Source organism: Hesperophylax consimilis, chromosome 9 (assembly GCF_061612785.1).
Source record: "Hesperophylax consimilis isolate HC1 chromosome 9, BYU_Hcon_1.0, whole genome shotgun sequence".
NCBI lineage: Eukaryota > Metazoa > Arthropoda > Insecta > Trichoptera > Limnephilidae > Hesperophylax > Hesperophylax consimilis.
Window position 1 is genome coordinate 6302875 of NC_142844.1, and position 21950 is coordinate 6324824.

Here is a 21950-nt window from a genome sequence, read left to right on the forward strand (position 1 = left end):
CGATCAAAACAAACTGCGCTCAAATTTTCTCCGAAAGTATTTTATAAAAAAATATATTTCTGATATCATTTTAATTTCGTAGCGCTATACTTCAGATCGTTATTGATATGATATTTCATGCCCTAAGGTGAGCTCATATTATAGAGTAAATTACATTTAGATAACTTATGTACATACAACGGTTGTTTTTAAAAACTACAAATAATATCTTAGTTAATCCTATGCGTCTTCTTCAATTTACAAATTATCAAAACCAGAAAAAAATTGTATCTTTTTATTCTTATAAAAAATGCCCAGTACATTTTACTACAAGTTATGAGGTATTAAATTATTCACCTTTTTTTCGCCGTGACTGCTAGGGCCCCACTCCTGGAAAATAGTAGCGCGTTTTATCGAGCAAATTTTCGTGATGCATGAATTGCAGGTAGGTACTCTCAATGCATTCTCATATACAGGTATCTAAGGAACTTTTTTTTAATCTGGACTGATTTCTCAAGGTATTTTTACCGGTATGGGGCCCCTACAGTTGAGGCGTATTCAATTTTAGACATTATAATGCAATTAAACATAACCATCATTGCTTCGGGAATAGAAAACTGTTTGCAACGTCTTATGACATACCTTAGAAGCTTGTAGCATGATGATGTCAACATCAATATTTGTTCAGAAAACTAATGTTTGGGATCAATGACTACCCCTAGGTCATTGATGGATTTTACTCGTAACAATATATCTTTTTGAATACAATAATCGAATAAGTTGGGGTTTCTCGAACGTGAAACATAATAAATACGTAGTGACACATTTCTATGTATAAAATTTATTTTTATCAGCCCATGATGAAATTGAATCCAAATCAATTTGTAATTTTACATAACCTTGCCCGTCAGAAATCTTCATAAGTAATTTGATTTTTTTATTAATTACTAAGAATTTAATAAATTTCTAATGGTTCAGCACGTTTCAATCAAAATGGTGTAGTAAATTAAGCACTTATTGAGTATCTTGTCTAGCAAAGAATATAATACCATTTATAACAGGAAGCCGTATGAAGCTTCTCCCATACATCGCTAAACCGTTATCACACAAAATGTGTTGAAAAAATTGTCGCTGGACGGGCGGCGGCGTCCGGTGGGAAGATGACACGAAGAGAATGGAAAGTATTATATATTAGATTTCCGATTAAAGCGCAGTAATTGTTCTTGACCTACGGTTTATTTCTGTGAAAATTACTAACCCGATATTTCAGGTTGACAAATTTTACATATTTTTCAATTTGTTTTTATTTCAAGCACCTTTATAAATGTCTATTCCAGCCGAGGCTTTTTGCATGAAATCATTGACCCGTTGTACGTGGGCGTAAGTCACTCCGGGTTTATTATTACTTTTCTGAATAATATTTCAATAGAGATTCAGTTCGTTGTTAATGATTGTTCTATTAAATACAAAAACTTAAAATTAACATCTTCACAGCCTTAGCTAAAATTATTTAAATTTTAATTAAATGAAGAATTAAGAATGAATTTCTTGAATGAGTTTTATTTAATGTTTTTGGAATTACATCAGTCAAACAATGTTTTAAGCCACAGTAAAATAGAAATGAAATAAATTTTAAATCTTTATTAATTTTAATTTACACAACATAGGTAAAGAGGTAGTTTTAGTTTATATTTTTCCACTTAATTGAGTTATTCAACTCTAAATTTTATAAACATGATACTCCAGGGGCTCGATTCTTATATTCAGGCCACTCGCAATCGCCGTCAAAAGAACATGCATTAGTCGAATTTCTTATTCTCGAGTCTCGTCAAATGCGTATACAAGGACGTCAACAGTCAGTGGGTCGAACCAGTCGACACCGACTTGTCTTCGACGGCTGTAAAAATGTAGTCTATTGTATCCTGACTTAAGATCGTTTCGAAGTTTTCGAAGTACAAGCACCGTATATGTTTACAAAGTTGTTTCAAGGATCCATATATTGACTATGTTGGCTGCAGTACATAGTGTAAAGCAATCTGGATCAGCTACTTTGAGACCAACAAGAACGTTTCGCCAGAGGCTCGATTCTTTTGCTAATTTAACAGACGAAGACTTTGCCAGGAATTTTAGACCTAACAAAACCGTAGTACGTCAGCTGGTAGTCATTGTGTCTCCGTTCATAACACCCACCATCCCGTTCTTCAGCTCTAGATGTTGAAACTAAGGTAAGTACAAAAATGACGCGATTACGATTTGTTTTTAACATTTCAAATTATCGCCATAGAAACGTCAAACACATCAGAAACATAGACAACAATCAAAAAGCTGCCAATGTAATTACATCTTCAAGCCTTCAACATTCTAAAATACGTATAAATTAAACATTCGACAAAGTTCGTCGAGACGACGGCTAATTTTATTTTTTTTAGATGGCGCATAACGAATAACTCTTGGGCAGTCGCGCAAAGTTTTCCAAATATTCTCTCCAACACCTAAAGTATTTTGATATCGTGTTCTATGATTTCACTTCAATCTTTAAGGCTATTTAACCATTAATCTCAGAAAAAATACCTACAGAATAAACCATTTATTTTTAAATTATACAAAAAAATTCGATGATCATAATTTTGCTAAGAAATAAATTATATTGAAAATGTTCTTTGTGAAAATCTGAGAACCAAGGATTTGGTGATGGAAATTTAATTTATTAAGTTTACCCTACAAAACACTGAAAATAATATTCCTGTTACAAAAAGCACTTATCTTAGAAATAATTTTGATATAAATATTGTATTATGATATCATAACGACGACCGACTAATGGCCTCCATGGTCGAGTGGTAAGGCTCTCGACAAGCAATCCGAAGTTCGCGGGTTCTAATCGAAAGTAAATTTTATTTTATTAAGTTGTGTTATTTCAGAATTAATTAATTTAAAATATATATGGTACACTTTCGGCACATTCCAGGGTGAAAGATACTCTCTGTATCTCCCTGGTAAAGGACAAACAATCAGAATTCAAATGCTTCCTGAAGTGGCTTTAGCCGTGTTTAGTGATCAGATCTGAATAGCCCGGTGTTCCCCCATTTTCCCCTTATTTATTCTTATATTTATTTTCCTTCTCCTCATTACTACATTCAGCCTCACCTCAATTAGGGATGCCATAGTCTCACTGGGTCCAGACGGTTTGGAGATAATGGGGCTCTTGTGCGTTATTCACATAAAATTTTATCTATTAAAGAACTAATACAACTAAATCATTTGGTTTTAAATCATTAACATTATGTTGAACTGCTTTGAAAACGAATGGATTCATGAAGACCGAATTAAATTCGAGCATAAAAAATGAAATTTTTACAAATCGTTTTTTATTATTATTATATTTACATTGTTCCATGTATCGTTTATTTTCGAAAAGTTTTTGAACGTTGGATCGTAGGTTTAAAAATGCACGTCGTTAATCTTTAATTATTATTTTGTTGGTATTAAGATTGTATTTATTATTCACGAGTTCAGTGGCAAACTCTTAAAATAATCCGACAGATCAGTCAGATCAGATAAGAATTCCAACTTCTCCCAACCGTCTGGAGCCAGTTAGACTATGGCATCCCTAATTGAGGTATTTGGTGAGGCTTAAAGTGATGGGGAAGGAGATGGAGAAGAAGTAGGTCGGGTGACACCTGAAAATTCAGATCTTGTCACCAACACGGTAAAGCCATTTCTAGCAACGTTCAATTCTAATTTACCCGTGTTAAAACTGGTGTCCATCCGCCTTGTAAATTTGATGGAACAATGTGTTCTATGTTGTTCTATGTGGATATCGTTACTTGGGCAATGAGTTTTGAAAGGTAGAAGGTACTTACGGAGGTTGAGGAACATTCACTTGTTGGGATGCTACTTTCACTATAGTTTTGATTTAACAAATCTTATTTATTGCAATGCGTTTGTGATTATTTTCTGATTGATATGCGATGCGTTATAGGTAATATAATGTTCATTCGCGTCACGGCTGTTGGTTTTGGACTGATTGTCCGGGCACGGGGGAGAAATCTCAAGGAGAGGCGAAAGGGGGTTCGGGAACAAGATTTATTGCAAGTAAACTAATTCTCTTTATTGACGTACACAGAGTAAATAAACCTTTATATTTTGATAATAAAACAATTATTAAAATTCACACAAAGAAATATATTACAAACAAAAAATTATCATTATTGAGCCTGCTGGGGTGATTACCTTGCCAAATGAAAAACCACTGGATACCGTACACAGAGTATTTAAGGAGATACAAGTAAATATCGAACCACAAAAAATAAAAAAAATAATACGTTATCAAGAAAGAACACAGAAAATAGAAGACCGAGCATAAAGGTACAAAGTACGACTCCAAGATGAGGAAGCACAGCAAACAGTTTTGAACTCCCGCAAAAACGCAAGAGAGAACAACAAAGGCGAACTCTTAACCCCGCACTTCAAAGAACTATTATGGAAGACCAAGCTAAGAGCCAATGAAAAAATTATCTTTATACGTGGTTTAAAAACAATAAAGTTCTCACTAAAATAAATTCTGACATTAGTTCTAAAATAATAAACATTAAACACGTAACAAGTAAGTAAACAAGTACCTCGGTGTAATTGTAGACCAACATATGAAATGGAACAGACACATATGTGAACTTGTCAAGCGCATTAGAAAATGTATCTATATATTCATTAGATTAAGAAATGTTCTCAAGCTAAACAACCTGAAAAAAGTCTATTACGCACTAGTCCAATCATTACATCAGTATGGAATCATTGGGTGGGGAGGTGCATATGAAAAAATTTTAAGCTCTGTAAAAGTGGTACAAAAACTAATTATAAAAGTAATTTTGAAAAAAAAACAACTTTCTCTTCAGCATCACTGTTCAAAATTTTCGAAGTACCAACAATTGAAGACCTCTATAAAAAAGATGCAATATTACAAATATATAAAGAAACTGTAATAAAAAAACTTAAATTTAACTCATCCTTAAGGCATAATTTAAACATCCAAATTCCTCTATTTTCAACACAACAAATGCACAATAATTACATTTACAAAGGCATAAGATATTTTAATAGTCTTCCCGAAGAAGTGAAAAAAATACCAGATTTTATTTTATTCAAAAAGAAGGTCAAATTTATCTTTAAAAAAACTAATATCACCTATCAAATGTTATAACTTCAATTCATGTTACAACCAAAATTAACGTCACAATCCTCTTTTAAGTTTATATTTATTGTACTGTATTTATGTTAATTACTGATATAAAAATGAAATAATTGTCAAATAACTCCTACGCCAAGCTCAAGAGCTAGCACTCTTCATTGGAGTAGAAATTCAATAACTTATGTTTTTCACTATTACCTATTATTACCTAATTTTATGTACAATGTAACAATGTTATAAGTTAAACAATAAAAAAAATTTAAAAAACACGTCGGCGATTTACATCGTATTATTTAATTGTTTACAATCTTTGTTACTGTCTACTATATATGTATTTATTTCAAATGGACTCACTACTAAATATAGATTTTGAACCACCCAATATTGAAGAACATGTATTCAAAACGACACAAGATTTCAAAGTATTTCACACAAATAACTCGTTAAATATAATCTCCCAAAATATTAGGAGCATTTGTAAGAACTTCGACAGCTTTACAATTTTTTAACACGACCTCGCTCCCATTTTGACATTATAATTTTAAGTGAATGCTGGACAAACGACTCTTACACCGACATCAACTTACCTGGATATTCGACATTCCATACTACTACCAAACTAAAACAAAATGACGGGATAGTTATCTTCGTTACAGAATCGCTAGATCCCTTTATCTCTGAAATAAACCCAACGGAAGCTTATTGCATCAAAATTGCACTAGGATCTGATCTATCTGTTTTTGCTATTTATAGACCTCCATGTTTTAAAAATCTCACACCTGTCCTAATTTCCCTTCAAAAACTTTTAGATGATAATTTGAACACACAACAACTCATTTTAGCCGGAGATCTGAACATAAAAATTCTCAATTTCAATCCGAAAACCAATGAATATCTTAGTCTCTTAAGTCGTTATGGCCTCAAGTCAACTATAAATTCTGTCACATTAAAAAAAAATGTTACTGGACAGCAAAGTGCCCATAACATTTTTTACTCCAAATGTGCTAAGGAATAGCTGGTTAAAGTTTGTCGGGTACGTGCCGATACACCCTGTATAAACTAAACAAAAAAGAAATTTCTGAACTTATATTATCTCTCAAACCACATTGTGCTCCGGGTCCTGATAAAATCTTAAACCAAATATTGATTAATCTGCATGAATATATTACCACACCTCTCCTACATATATTCAATCAAAGTTTCAGACAAGGGATTGTTCCGGATAAACTAAAAATTGTCATTATAACGCCAATCCACAAATCTGGGGACAAAACTCTAATTGCTAACTACAGGTCTATCTCACTTTTAAATTCACTATCGAAAGTTCTCGAAAAAACGATGAAAAAAAGACTATTAATCTACTTTGATAAACATAACTTACTCTCAGCTTGTCAATTCAGTTTTCGAGCTAAAATGAGTACGGAACAGGCTATCTCTGAATTAACTAATTACATTGTTAAAAACACAGATGAAGGATCCAAGGTGATCGGAGTCTTTCTAAATCTTGCTAAGGCTTTTGATACTATCTCTCATGACATTCTGTACGAGAAACTAATAAAATTGGTATCAACGGACTGCCCCTTGCCTGTTTCATTAGCTATACTGAAAACAGAAAACAAATAGTAGAACTAAATAAATGCTACAGTGAACCGGAAGAAATCAGGTATGGTGTCCCTCAAGGTAGCGTCCTTGGTCCCCTTCTATTTCTCATTTACATAAACGAACTTACTGATATTAAAATGGTATCTATCGACTACAAGATAATCAGTTATGCAGATGATACGGTAATTTTAGTCAAAGGTCTAAGTTGGGAAAAGGCCTTCAAAAATGCGGAAACCGGTATGTCAGAAATAAAAAATTGGCTCGACAAAAACTTACTTACCTTAAACATCTCTAAAACAACCAAAAACCCTTCCGCCTTTATACCTACACCCATATACTCCCTCAAAATCCTCATACCACCTCTGAGAAAAAATAGAGCATACTGACAATATCAAGTATCTAGGCTTAACAGTGGACCATAAATATAACTGGGAACTTCACATTAACTCCCTCATAAATTTAAAACTATAAGAAACATCATTTCACAAAAACAATTAAAAAATGTTTACTTCGCGCTATGTCAAAGCCTTTTAACGTACGGTTTATCAGCCTAGGGGGGAGCCGCTGACAAGTTTTTTGAGCCCCTCAACACAACGCATAAAACATTAATTAGGATTATGTTCAAAAAACCATATAAACATCCAATGGAAAATCTCCTAATTACAAATAATATACTAGATATTAGGAAACTATTCATTAAAAGATCATTCAAATAAACTGCATAAAATCCTCACCATGCCACGTAACTCACCCACATAACACAAGAACAAAATCACAGAATGAACTTCAAGTGCCAAAAACTAATTCAACCTTTGCCAAAAAGCACGAATCCTTCCTAGCACCTTACATCTTCAATACCTTCCTAAAAGAAACCACTAACTGCAACACTCATAAACATCCAAACAGTTTACTTAAACATTTCAACACATGGTTACTCTATAAAAAAAGGGCATGCATCAGCAAATTTCTAGCGATCCCTTCTTAGTCTAATTCTCATTCCTTATTTACAAACATGTGTTATTTACATTTATAGTGATTTACTTTTTCTAATTAAAACTGCTAATGTTTTATGCATGTCTAGTTTATCAATACCTAATACTGTTGTTTAAACTATTTTTTGATATGTTATTATTATGAGATTTAGACGCTACCATTTTGTAAATTTAAAGTTCCTACGAAATTCCTGTTTTTATGTAACTATATATGTATGTAACTATATATGCAATGCTTCATGTAATATATATATATATAGATATATATATATATATATATATATATATATATTTATCCCCTCTCGTACTATGTTGATCTCGCGCGACGGTACGCCAGGTATATGTTGATCCGTTTGCATTTGTTGATCCACCCCGGATATGTTGATCCACTACCCAAGCTGGCATACATATGTAAATCCCTACAGATCAACTTGTGTCATCGAGATTTTGCTGTAAGCCACGCCCATTTTTCGGTCGCATATACATTTTACACGATTTATTTTGTTGATCTATATATTTCTGACAAACTTGACCGCTTGCATGTGTTGTAACTTGTAACCGCCAATTTCGCGCGCGTTGTGGTACTTTTTAGATTCCGTTAGAACATCCATATTCTATGAAAATGACTCTGTACTTAAAGAGGATAGACTGCCTCACGCGTATTTATATTGAAATGGAACTTTCAAAAACGTCAAATCCATGCTTAAAAAATCTTTTGAACTTGATTAAACAAAAATGTAACTTAAATGCATCATTTACTACGTTTCGTGACTTAGCAGGGGTGCCCGGGTTCATGGGGTGAGATTTGTCTAAGTCATTTTATAAGAGAAATTTTGAACATTGATTGAATAAAATTTTATTTTAATGTATCTTTTACCATCTCTCCCGACGTAAGTTTCTTGTAATGATTAAGTTGAAACAAAGCGTAATATCCATAATATGTGCCTATTAAAATTGCGGTGATTAGATTGGTGAGAATTAAATTTTTCAAATTTTAAATTGAAATTGCTGAAAAATTTATTCCAATTTGTTTTTTACTAAACATGGCTAAAGTCATTTCAAGCACCGATTCCAACCAACGATGTTTTAGTATATGTTCGTCAATCAACAGGAGCCATAATGTCTGTACATCAGAGCCCTCGAGAATTATTACAATTATGTGTACCGCCGCCCCGGGAGCCATTTATTAGATAACCAATACACCTACCATTAGTCACCGCCAACGATTTAGCGAGATAGTTGTTTATCTTTTGTATTTTTTTACATCGTCTCCACACAGGAGGCCCTAAGGAAAATCGTAACCCTCAAGGCCTATGTCATCTTTGTGAATGCTGTGTTGGGGGTATTTTGAAAGAAAGGAAGGTCAGTGAGTTCTGGGAAGGAAATAGGTATGGATGGGTGGGTAGTATTCTGGGGGTCAGTGTGTTCGAGTGATAAACATAAGATTCCAACTCTCCTACTGCGTTGCAAGGCGATGCGTTGAAAGAGGATTAATCGATCCGGCCCACCACGCATTTGGTAGGCAAGCGCATCCGCCGCCAAGAACCGAACAAACCTCACTCCATAAACTCGGGCACTCCTGATAAGTCACCAAACATATCAAACAACTTGAGGTGGCTCTCGACTAGCAATCCGAAGGTCGCGGGTTCAAATAAATTTTATTAAAATTAATTTGCACTATTTTACAATTAGTGTTTGGTTATATCTGAATAGCCAGGTACTCTCCCACCTTCCTCCTCGTCATCTCCTTTGAGGTCTCCTTTGAGGATGCCATAGTCTCACTGGCTCCAGACGGAAGTTTTTGTAAGTCTCCATATTCAAATTCGGCGGTATGATTTTTTTATGTGACACCTCTCACTAGAGCGCCCCTGTCTTTACACGTTAAATACATAGAAACTATGTCGCCAACCGGTTGGGCAGCGTTATGAGGCGGGTTAAGGTAGGGGCTGTAGGAATGAATTTATTAATGCGGGTCTTAAAAGGCCCGGATTATATTGATAGCTCGTTCCACATGCGAGCCGACTTACGATAAAACGAGTCGGAGAAACGACCCGTTCATATATGTATAGATAACATCAACTTAACTGTGAACGTGTATTCCGCTCGGTCCGTCGAGTATCAAGCACGTGCACGGTGCACCGGGGATCAATGCTGCTAGCTCCTTTTAACAGGCTCTAATAAAATATCTGTAGAATAGACACAGCATACGCACATTTCGTCATACATGATTTTATCGCACATATGCCTCAGGGATCTCATTTCTACAGTATTCTGTCTACTTTCAGCCTTCTTCTGCCAATTCCATGCCTCATTTCCATATATTAGGGTAGGTACCAGCACTCCATTGTGGACTGCTAGCTTCGCTTCTTTGGACAGTTTTTAGTTAGCTCCAACCGCGTCCAATCATCCATTAATTACCCATTATAACCAAGAACCCGGCCTCCCCTACTAAGTCACGAAGCGTAATCAGGAGAGATGGTAAAAGATACAGGTTCAAAATTTCCTACATAACATTATTCCTTTTGCCGCCATTTTGGATTTTTATGGTCGAAAGGTATCCCTCAACCAGTTTCTTTCGATCCGGCCCGCCACGCAGTAGATGGGCAAACGCATCCGCCGCCAGGACTTAGACAAACCTCACCCTATGAACCCGTGTACCCCTGCTAAGTTATGATTTTTTTATGGATTTGTTTTTGCGAAATTTTCGTTTCAATCTACATACGCATACATTTCTTATAAACAATTCAAGAAACACACGTCATTTTGATTTGAAACGGTACCATTTCACAGTCATTTCATGCGATATTCGACTCTAGAGACTAATACTTTGAGTTCAATATCACAAAAGATTACGGAATCACATAAAACCTTGTGATGAACAGTCCACCGATTGCCCCTTGATTGGTTCATTTAGTAAAACCATATATAGGGACACAGATCAACTTTGTCTAATAACTTCTTACCTGGATCAACATACTACGGGAATAGATCAATATATATGAGATCAACATAAGTATGCCAATTTGGGTAGATCAACATACTACGGGAAAAGATCAATATATATGAGATCAACATAAGTATGCCAATTTGGGTAGATCAACATAAATTATGCATCCGATTTCCATACAAATTTTGAAAATTTTACTAACAGTATATCAAATGGTTTTTCTGGCAAACTGGCAACAGTGATAATTATTGTACCACTGTTGTCAATTCATTCATATGTATTCCATAATAGCCAAGTTATATGGTGTTAAAGGTGGATCAACTTAGTCTAACAACTTCTTACTGGATCAACATAATACGGGAAGAGGACAATATATATATATATATATATATATATATATATATATATATATATATATATATATATATATATATATATATATATATGTGTATGTGTAAGCAAATATATGTACCCGCCTCAGAACAGAAATCTTCTAGTGAGGCGAGTTACTTTCATATTTGTAATATTGATCTGTTATTGCAATAAACGCCCAAGTTTTCGGCAATTAATAAAGAAAAATTAGGAATCGATCTACTGCCAATTTTATTGAGAATAGAAGCAAATAGACCACACAGAGTTTTGGTGGCCGGGCGGGAAGAGCCGACAAGTCACGAAACTGGCCGAATGAAACGTGGATCCGTGCAAGAGCGTCGTCCCGTCTTACCACGCTTGTTACGCACTAGTCGGTTTTATGCCCCAGGCTGATAGATGATGAAGATGTTTCACATCAAAATAAACGGGGATGAAGATGGAAAGGTGGAAGGTTGGGAATCTAAGATCTTATCATGTACGAGTATTTAAACTTGTTACCAATCCATTTTAAGCAACTTCTAATATTTTGTTTTAACAAGGCGAAAGTGAGATTATCTACTTGGATCTGGGTTTATTGTCAACCCGTATGTCCAAAAAATAATTTGATAAATGAGATTAATCTTCCGTCGGTGTCGGGCGCATCAGATCTGACAGGCACAATGCAGCTATTTTGTCATCTCACCCCATTGGTACCAGACCTGGTGCTCCCAGTAACTACATCTTTTGACGTGCTCTATGCAACCTTCTCATTTAGTTTTTCCTTTGTTCGCAACGAGAAGTTATTCACGTTATATTCAGAGAATCTCACTGCGCCCAAACTAGCAAACTGCACTCAAACCACCTATACAAAGATGACTGAATATATATTAATACAATTGAATATAGCTTTTACTTGTTGGAAATCGAATATAATCAATTTAGTGTTCCGATATAACTTTGTTTCTAAATTATTAAAGGTGAAAATATCATATTAGGGGCGTGACTAAGGATAAGGGAAAGGAGGAGGAGATATAACGGACGATTAATAGGAACATAACCAAGTTGGGGCTCTAAGGTTTTTTTTTTAATATTTATAATAATCAGAAAAAGTGGTAATTATGATTGTACTGAGACTTTCTCCCATGTATTACGACATACTAGTTTGAGGTTATTATTTGCCGTCTGAGGACAGAGCACAGCAGATATACTAACTAAAAACTTAGCTTCAGTCAAACATTACAAGTAATAAACTCTTCCGTTTTGTCAGCCTATCTGATCACGTTGTATAATTTAGAATCCTAATTAATGCCATATTATTAACAATTTGGTCTTGTTATTTCACAATATAAACATATAAAATAATATACATAATTTTCGTGGCATGTCCCAAAGTAGAAGATACCCTTAGTATCACCCCGATGTGAGGCTACTATTCAGCATTGAAACGTTGCTTTAATGGCTTTATCCATGATTGATCTGAATAGCCAGTTACTCCATCTCCTTCCTCTCCCCACTTGCTTCAGCCTCACAACATCATTACCCCGATTGGGGATACCATAGTCTAACTGGATCCAGATATTTGGGAGGCGTTGGGACTCTTGTGCGGTATTCACTTTGTTTTAAATTTACCCGACACAATTTAACACAATTTACCAGAGCACAGCGGTCAACATATTGTAGTTTAAGTGAGTTTTTCGAACGACTCTTTTCGCTTGCGTAACAATTTGTAATTCTTTGACAACTTCTTCATCTCTTAATAACTGAGTTTCTTCGGGCATGGAATTGAATAATTTTACGAACGTTCGGGGTCAATTGCAAAAAAAAACAGAATAAATAACAAATATTCCTTCTCCTCCCAGTAACCGAGGAAATTATTTTCCTCAGGGCTTCCTGTGTGGAGTTATTGAACAATTGACAAATCAACACACTTTTGAAAAGTGATTAAAAGTTATGAAAAAAGTTGAAATAGGATAAGTTAGGTGATGTTTGGTTTAGGCTAGTTTTAATGAATGCAGGCAATAATATCAATCGTGTTAAAAGAAAATATTAAGAATTGTGCATGACTATAAAAAAAAAACAGAAAACGATGAAAGTAACATAAATACACAAAGGATTACAGAAGGTTTTGAGATCAAATTGAACAAACAATTGAATTTTTTCATCACCTACCTTAACCCTTAAGTTAGGTCATGGGTCCATGGGACTCACATCAAAACTTCCTCCCCACCCCACTGCATCTCTGACCTTCCTACGTACTGACTGAGATAGCGCAGAAGGATAGACAGCTCCCTCACATTGGTACAATGTCTATTTACGAGTCCCGAGAACCACCACGTCACTGAAGTTAATTTTTTTTTTCGTTTGATTTATCTTTAATAATAATAAATGTATATACATATTTTTTTTTACTAAAGTAAAAAGCACATGTAAGTAATAAGGTTTACAATTTAAAATGACAATATTTAATACTACTCTTCCAGAGAAGCATTCGCTTGTGGTTAGAAAAAGAGTGTACAGTATGTTATTGTAGATATACATATAGAATCAAGAGAAGTAGTAAAAAATATATATTGTACGTAAAATGTACTACTAGTAGCTATAATATATAAATAAAAACATGATGTTATTAGTTTCTGGGATAAAGACAATTATTATTATTATTTTTTATTAATATTTATACTATATTGGGAGAAGAAGTTGCTTCTTAAGTAGAATATTTACTATTTTTTGATAATTTATCTCTAAAATATGTTTTCAAAATGCTCAAAGCTTGGCTTTTGTTTTTGTTATTTGTTTTTGGGGTGTTATGCCGTGTTGCGCTAACTCCTTCTTTAGCCAACGTTTCGGACAACATTGCAGTGTCCATCATCAGGGCAGATGTGTTATTTGAGGTTGTGTAAAAATGTGAGCTTATGTATGAGGTTGTGATACCGTGTTGCCAGCTCCAACCCTCTGAGCTAACATTAACGTATCATTTTTTTATTTTATTTTATTTTATTTAAAGTGGTTTTCTTCGTTTAGCTCTGGTGTATCCGTCAATTACCGGATACCAAGAACTATTGAGCTTAGCTCCATCGTCTCTATTGATGTTTATGGGATTTTTATGAATTTCAATGGCTTCCGTAATCAGCCGTGCTCTATAAGTTTTGGGTCTCCCCAGGATTTCAGGAACAAATCCAAAGTAATGCCCGGTGTCAATCAAATGCTCGGCAATTGCCGATTTGTCAGGGTGGCCGAGTTTACAAGCTCTGAAGTGTTCTGAAATCCTTTTGGAGATAGTCCGCTCTGTCTGGCCTACATAGACCTTGTCACATCCGGAACAGCTGAGTATATACACTCCATCTGTTTCCAGAGGAAACTTAGTCTTTGCAGACCTCAGTAAGTCCTGTATCTTTGTTGTTGTTCCGAAGACAGTTTTGATACTTTCCTTTCTCAAAAGCCTGGCAATTCTGTCTGTTACATTGTGCACATAAGGCAGGAAGGCACAGCCTTTCGACTCTTGTTTAATTCTGTCTTCGTTTGGTGCAGATTTGGCTCTTATGATTTGCCTTGTCTGACTTGCTGGGTAACCGTTACGCTCCAGTGCATCGGTCAGTTTCGTAAGTTCCGCTCCGATTTTATGTTCTTCACATATTCTGGTCGCTCGGGTCACCAATGTATGGATAAGTCCTCTCTTCTGCGCTGGGTGGTGGTGCGAATCAGCGTGTAAGTACCGATTTGTATGGGTCGGTTTCCTATATACAGTATGTCCTAGGCTACCATCGTGTTTTCGCATCACCTCCACATCTAGAAAAGGCAGGATTTTATCTTCGTTTTCCAGTTCCATTGTGAATTTTATTTTGCTGTGGAGAGAATTAAGATGGTCTAGGAATTCGTTTAGTTTCTCCGTTCCATGAGGCCAAATGGCGAAGACATCGTCGACGTAGCGCCACCATACTTTGGGGACAGCCGAAGCTTTACTTTGGATTTGTTCCTGAAATCCTGGGGAGACCCAAAACTTATAGAGCACGGCTGATTACGGAAGCCATTGAAATTCATAAAAATCCCGTAAACATTAATAGAGACGATGGAGCTAAGCTCAATAGTTCTTGGTATCCGGTAATTGACGGATACACCAGAGCTAAACGAAGAAAACCACTTTAAATAAAATAAAAATAAAAAAAAATAAAAAAATGATACGTTAATGTTAGCTCAGAGGGTTGGAGCTGGCAACACGGTATCACAACCTCATACATAAGCTCACATTTTTACACAACCTCAAATAACACATCTGCCCTGATGATGGACACTGCAATGTTGTCCGAAACGTTGGCTAAAGAAGGAGTTAGCGCAACACGGCATAACACCCCAAAAACAAATAACAAAAATACTTTTGGCCGTGAAAATCTTAAATAATATTTGGCTTTTGTTGTTTATGATTTTGATTTCCTCAGGGATTTGATTGAAAAGGGTTATTCCTTGGTATGTATAGTAATTTTGTGCAAAGGAAGTGTTTAATTTTGGACATATGTATTTAAGCCGAGTGTGGTTGTCAGTTAGAAATTGGTACTTTTCTTTTTCTTTTATGATTTGAATTAATATTTTTTTATTGTACGGATCTTTAAAGGAGGTACTTCGAATAATTCGGTCTGTTGGGTAGTCCGAATGTTTTTTTTAATATGATTTTAATAATTATTCTCTGCACGACTTCTATTGGAAGGAGGTTAGTTTTATATGCGGATTCCCAACTAATGATCGCATATTGTAAAGTTGATTGAACCAAAGCATGGTATTTTAAATTTATGTTTTTTAGCGACAAAAAATTTATGATTCTTAAGAATATATATATAAGTTTTCTAATCTTTTTTATAACTTGACATATTTGGTATTTCCATTTCAGATTTTTATCTAAAATTATTCCTAGATACTTGATTGTGATAGTTGTTTTTAATATTGAGCAGTTTGTGATACAATAATTTTTATCGTGTGTTTTGGAATTGTCATGTATGATAATGTCAAAGTGTTTAGCGATGTCCTTTGATTGTATTGCAAATGGAATGTTAAATGTTTTATCGCTATTTAGTGCCAGTAAATTAATGTCGAAGAAATTCTTAAGAGTGTTTATGTCTTCTATGGCATTTAGCGTTACTTTTTCCCAAGTCTTTTCCTTTATTATTAGTACTGTATCGTCGGCATATGAAGTAATATGTCCATGTTATGGTAGAAAGAAAATATCGTTAGCGTATATTGTAAAAAGAATTGGTCCAAGCACCGTACCTTGCGGGATTCCAAAGTCTGATATTTCTTTATCACTATTAACCTGATTATTTTTTACGACTTGTGAGCGATTTTTTAAATAGTTAATCCATTTAATTGTATTTTCTTTTATACCTATGTTTTCCAATTTTCTCAGTAGAATTTCGTGGGATATGCTATCAAAAGCATTTCTGAGATCAATAAATATACCTGTAAATTTTTCGCCCTTATCTAATGATTTGTAAATGTGTGAAGTTACATTAGCAATAGCATTTTGTGTGCTGAGTGATTTTATAAAACCAAATTGGTTTTTGTGAAGGATTTTATTGTTTTCAAGGAAATTGACCAACTGTTTTTTAACGATTTGTTCAAAAATCTTTCTTATGTTCGAGATTAGACAATAAGGCGATTAGACGATAATTATTTATTTAAAGTCCGAAAAACACGTGTAACTTTACCATTTGTTTTTATTTTTATGGTCAAAGTAATTGTTGTTTTGTGTACACAAAAATTTCATTTGATATACGAAAACAATGAAGCAGATATCAAATTATTTTCGTAGAATTAACGGCCTCCGTATGAGGCTCGTGACTCGTAAGCCGGAGATCGCGGAATTAAATCCTATCGTGCGCAAATTAATTTATTAAAGATGGCACTGAGTTGAAAACAGTATATATTTTATAATTTTATGCTCAACAATACTTTTGATTCGTGATTACCTATTCGAAAGCTAAATTAATACGATCAATTTTGTTACTTTAGCATATTATTTTTTGTGCGTCATCATCATTCTTAGTCATCGTAAAATAAATGTGACTGAAATACTGGACCATAGAATAAAGAAGAACACTAGAAGTGCCTTCCATGTAAATTTAAATGAAAACAGATGTAAACCAATTTTCACGCAGTCTATCTCTCCTACACTTACCTGAAATTATATATCGCTATCACATTTGAATTTTAAAAAATATTGGGCTTATATTTGGATCACAAAACTCATCCACTAGGCATTTATTGTGTTATTTTTTATTTTAAAATAATGCATTATTTTATACAAATTCAATTATGTAGATATTTTTCAGCCATCCATTGAGTGGTAATAATTCAATATTCTATTTGGTAAAATAGAGTTACTTTTTTGTAATTTTAAAGTTGTTTTACCCCACTGTAAAAATTTTGCACTACTAGCGATAGCTTCATTTTAAATATTCGATAAAACTCAGCCACTTGAATTAATTATTCTTAATAAGGAAGTTGAGTGAAAAATATTTTGACTGATAAAAAATATGTTCATGTAAAAAATATGTTGACTGATAAAAAATATGTTCATCAAAAAATATCGATTATAAATATATAAATATATTTCTATATTATTATTCTTAGAATTAGTTAAACGCTCTTGAAAAAGCATTAAATAGCAATAAACTGTATACGCTCCACGATTGGTCGAAAGAATTCTGACGTCACATGTGTCGTTGCTCGTAGAACGGGTCACCGCTGTGTGTATGGTGCATCTCTTTCTATTACATGAGAGATGGTAGGTTTAGATGAGAGAGGTGTATAGGCCAAACGTTTGTTTGGGTCAAATCAAGTTAAAGCTTCCAAGTAAGTTTATCAAATTATTACCTAATTGTGTTCATTTGTACGTTACGATAAATATAATACATTTTTACAGTATAATAATAATTGCGTATTCTACCCATCTGACATTTCGCCATAACCTAACTAGTTTTGTGCAGGTATATTTATTGATTTCGCATGACATGATAATTATTCTCTACTCATAATATATATTATAATGTGGTGATGGCTTTTAAATATTTCATCTTTTATTTACCATATAATAAGGCACTGCTGAAAACCAGCTGCATTCCCGGAGAAACCGCTTTATCAATAGGATCTATGTGAAAAAAATAGTTCCCATTTATTGTCAAATATATGTAGGTATTTGTTGTTATTATTATATGAAATGGATTTCTAAAGATACATATTCGTATAGTGCTTTATAATAATATGTCGTTTATTGCATCGCTTAGAAGTTTTTATTATTATACATGTCACATTACATGTGATTACACTTCAGGCCGCCGCGCAGACAAGTCTCACAGTGAATTGGGCTGTAAACCGTTATTTTTCTGCGCGGCGGTCAACAAGTAGCGTCTTCAATACCGTGCTGGGCGGGAAAAGCAAATATTCTAACTTAAAATATTAATTTAACTATGAAATCTTAATCAATTTTCTTTTTTTTAATAACATCAATTTAAATAGACGGTTAACATTGGTAAAAAAATTACTGGAATTCCTTATTGAAGAATTAAATTTTTTTCCATACAAAATGTTTAAGCGACGTGGTTTGGACAGTTTGAATGACGTCACACCCACACCCCGCCTCTTTCCGCTCGGATTCCGCTCGTTTTGGCGGGCTTAATAAAATTTAAACTTTGAGAATTAATTTAACCATGAAAACAAACTTAAAAAAAAATACCAGTATTTAAGTTTGAATGCGAACATTGATAAAAAAAAAATTAAAAAAATGGACTCAACTTCCTTATTATGCCCCATGTTTTACCGATGAGTTCCAAAGTTAATTTAACGTTATTAAAACAATATTAAATACTTACCATTTTTATAAAAACCGAAAAAAAAACTTTTTTTTTCAGTAAATATATTGTTGAGTTTATTTGACTAATTTTATATTTGAATCCATCTTGATAAAGGTTTTCAAATTAATTTTCTAACCTCTTAAATTAAAATTCTTACAATTCATAGAGTTGGTAACACATTTTACGCAGCTTTAAATTTTTAGTATGAGTCTGAACTTGATATCTCCACGTAAAACATGGAAAAGAAATCTAATCCTCTCTGGAGGGAGTATTTGACGCACTATTTAAGGAGCTTTTAATATGAAACCAACGGGTATTCATTTTTCTTATGAACCTACTTACTTTTTACCAGTGCCTAGCTGAAAAACCTGGGAAGATAATATTATTAATATTCAGAAAATTTATAAGCTGCTCAATGTTTTGTTAATTAGACACTTCATTGTTCACCTCCTCAAATACACGTCATATTCCTTCAAAAACTCAGTCCTCAATAATAACCAGATCTTAATTAAACCTTGCCATTCATATCCCACTAAAACACTGACAAAATATCGCTGATAACACTGACATATGTAGGCACCAACGGACAAAGATCCTTCAGCAGGTTCACTGCAAGTCTTGGCAAGTGAAGGCTTGGAAAACTCAGATATGTAAACTTGAAACACACGCATGTTCAACACTCCATAACTTTAAAACTAGAATAGGTAGTCAAAAACTGCGTTCATACAATTTGTTTCGTTCTTTCAATCACTAGGCCAGCATTAAAACAAGACGTCGCGACGTAGCATTGAAAGTTTTATTGAAGTACACGCGAATTGGCGGGTGCGGAGTTCTTCAAGACATTCAGACTCCGCCAAATGGCAGAGCTGGCAGTGAACTTGTTAAATACTATTCCATTAAACATTTTAAATGCATGCCACATAATTTGAAATAACCTGATAATTCATCAATACACAAACTGAAAAATAAAGTAACAGAATGGATACAAATTAAAGGTAGACAATTTTTCTGAACACAATTTAATTATTATGTAGATGATTTACGTTTTTAGTTAAATAGACTAATGTTGTATACTTATTAAGAAGTATTTTTGAACACCTGCAATTGAAATATTTGGACTAATAATCATCTGCTTTTGGTTTGTTTTATTTTCTTTTCGTCTTAACTGCACCAAAGGCGACACTATACTGTAAGAACGAGCGTTTGCTCGACGTTCACATTTTAATTATTTTTTTAAGTTTCTAAGGGAATTCCTACGGATGTAAGTTATTTACATTTAAGAATAATAAAAACAGTACCTCACCATTGAAAGATTTTATGTGAAACGGTTTTAAATTTTTTTAATGTTTTCAACTGTAAAGTTAGCGGTAAGCAACAGATTTTATTTTTTTAGACGGTTAATTAGTAATTTTCCGATTGATCCCTCTAGAAACAATTTAGATTATAGTATTATTATATAGTATTGGATATTGTTAATCAGAAATAATTAAAATAATCCCCATGGATATATAGACTTTCTAGGCCAGCTAGGGCAAAGTCGAACGCAAGTCCGTCTATTAAGCCGGGCCACGCATGGGATATTGTTTTTCCATGATTTCACTTATTCGTTAAAATTCCTACTTAATTTTATAGATTTGACAGGGCAAAATATACCGCAGTTATGTTTAATACATTAGGGCCGCGCGTCGCATATTTTTGTGCACGGCTGCTTCACTTACGTCGTTCTGATTTTATTTTAGATTCTGGATTTATTTTAGGGTAATAATTTTCTTTTCGCTAATTTTTTACTACATTGTGTCCATGTAATATTATGATGAAACTGCTACTAACCTAATGTGAATACAAAACTGCCGCAATGGGGTGGAACCACACTGTCTTTTTAGAAAATCTCAAGGGCTGTGCTGTGTTTTTACTTAGGATGGAATAATTACGAAATAATTATTGAAAACATTCGAACACCTCAGCACAGGTTTTCCTAGTGAGGTGTTCACAAAACACTTGTACGGACCCAAACAGGTAATGATTATTAACTAAATAAATATGGGCAAATCTTAAATAATTAGAATAGGACTGGTCCGGTTTTAACCATAGCACATGGTAGTAGTCAAAATAAACTACACTCAAGAAAAATATATATACATTGCCATATATTATATTGTGACATTCATTGTTGCTACGCAATACCCAATTCATGCTTCCAACAATATCAATTTGTTTATTACAGCCAAAATAAATCCTTATATAGTATTTTATACAGTCTATAGATTCGCTAAGCCAAATCCCCAAACACTGGAACAGAGAAATAATTTGGTTAAGTCTCAATATTATATAGGTTTTGTATGTAAAATCTTCAAAACTAGAACATGGAGATAATGCTCTTGGGTCAGATTTATGGACATATTACGCTATTAAAAAGATTTGAATTTTGAACATGAACACAGCTACAGTTTTTAAAAATCACTTTCCGATATTTTTTTTTTACTTCTGAACTGTATCACTTCACTTTTTGTTTGAAATAAAATAATTATTTTAAAAATTGGAAAACCTTGACTGGGTGAACTTTATTTTTACATTAGCTCATCACAGAAGGGTCCGAGGAAAACAATTTCCTCTAGGACTCCTTTGTATTTTTGGAGATGCTGTGTTAGGAAGTAGTGGAAGTTCTGGGAAGGGTGGGTGGGAATCTGGGAGTCAGTATGTCCAGGAGTGACCGACGTATGAATTCATCCCTCCCACTGCTATGCAAGGCGATGGATCGAGAGAGTTTTGCTGGAGATGTAAAAATATCTCTGGAGATGTAAAATGTAGCGAACCACTCGGGGTGACCTGTGGTAGAGGTGTTGATTATCCAATTAATGATTTCCTGTATCTGATAAACTATTATGGCGATTTTCTGTTTTATAGAATCATTTCAAAATTAACTACGCTAAGTCTATAGTGAACTTTTAAACTCATGTAGAAATTTCTGTGTTCAGTTTTTCTAAATCTTTTCACATCATATAAGTATCTTATCACAAAGGAAAAGAAGATAGAAAGAGTTTTATGAGGTCATG

The 21950-nt window shown here is 33.9% G+C and overlaps 1 pseudogene across 1 annotated transcript in view; it reads right to left on the bottom strand.

Annotated features, from left to right (window-relative positions):
• The window catches only part of LOC149420846 (pyrokinin-1 receptor pseudogene), a 634598-nt pseudogene that overhangs the window by 29883 nt on the left and 582765 nt on the right, over positions 1–21950 (bottom strand). The window lies entirely within an intron of this gene.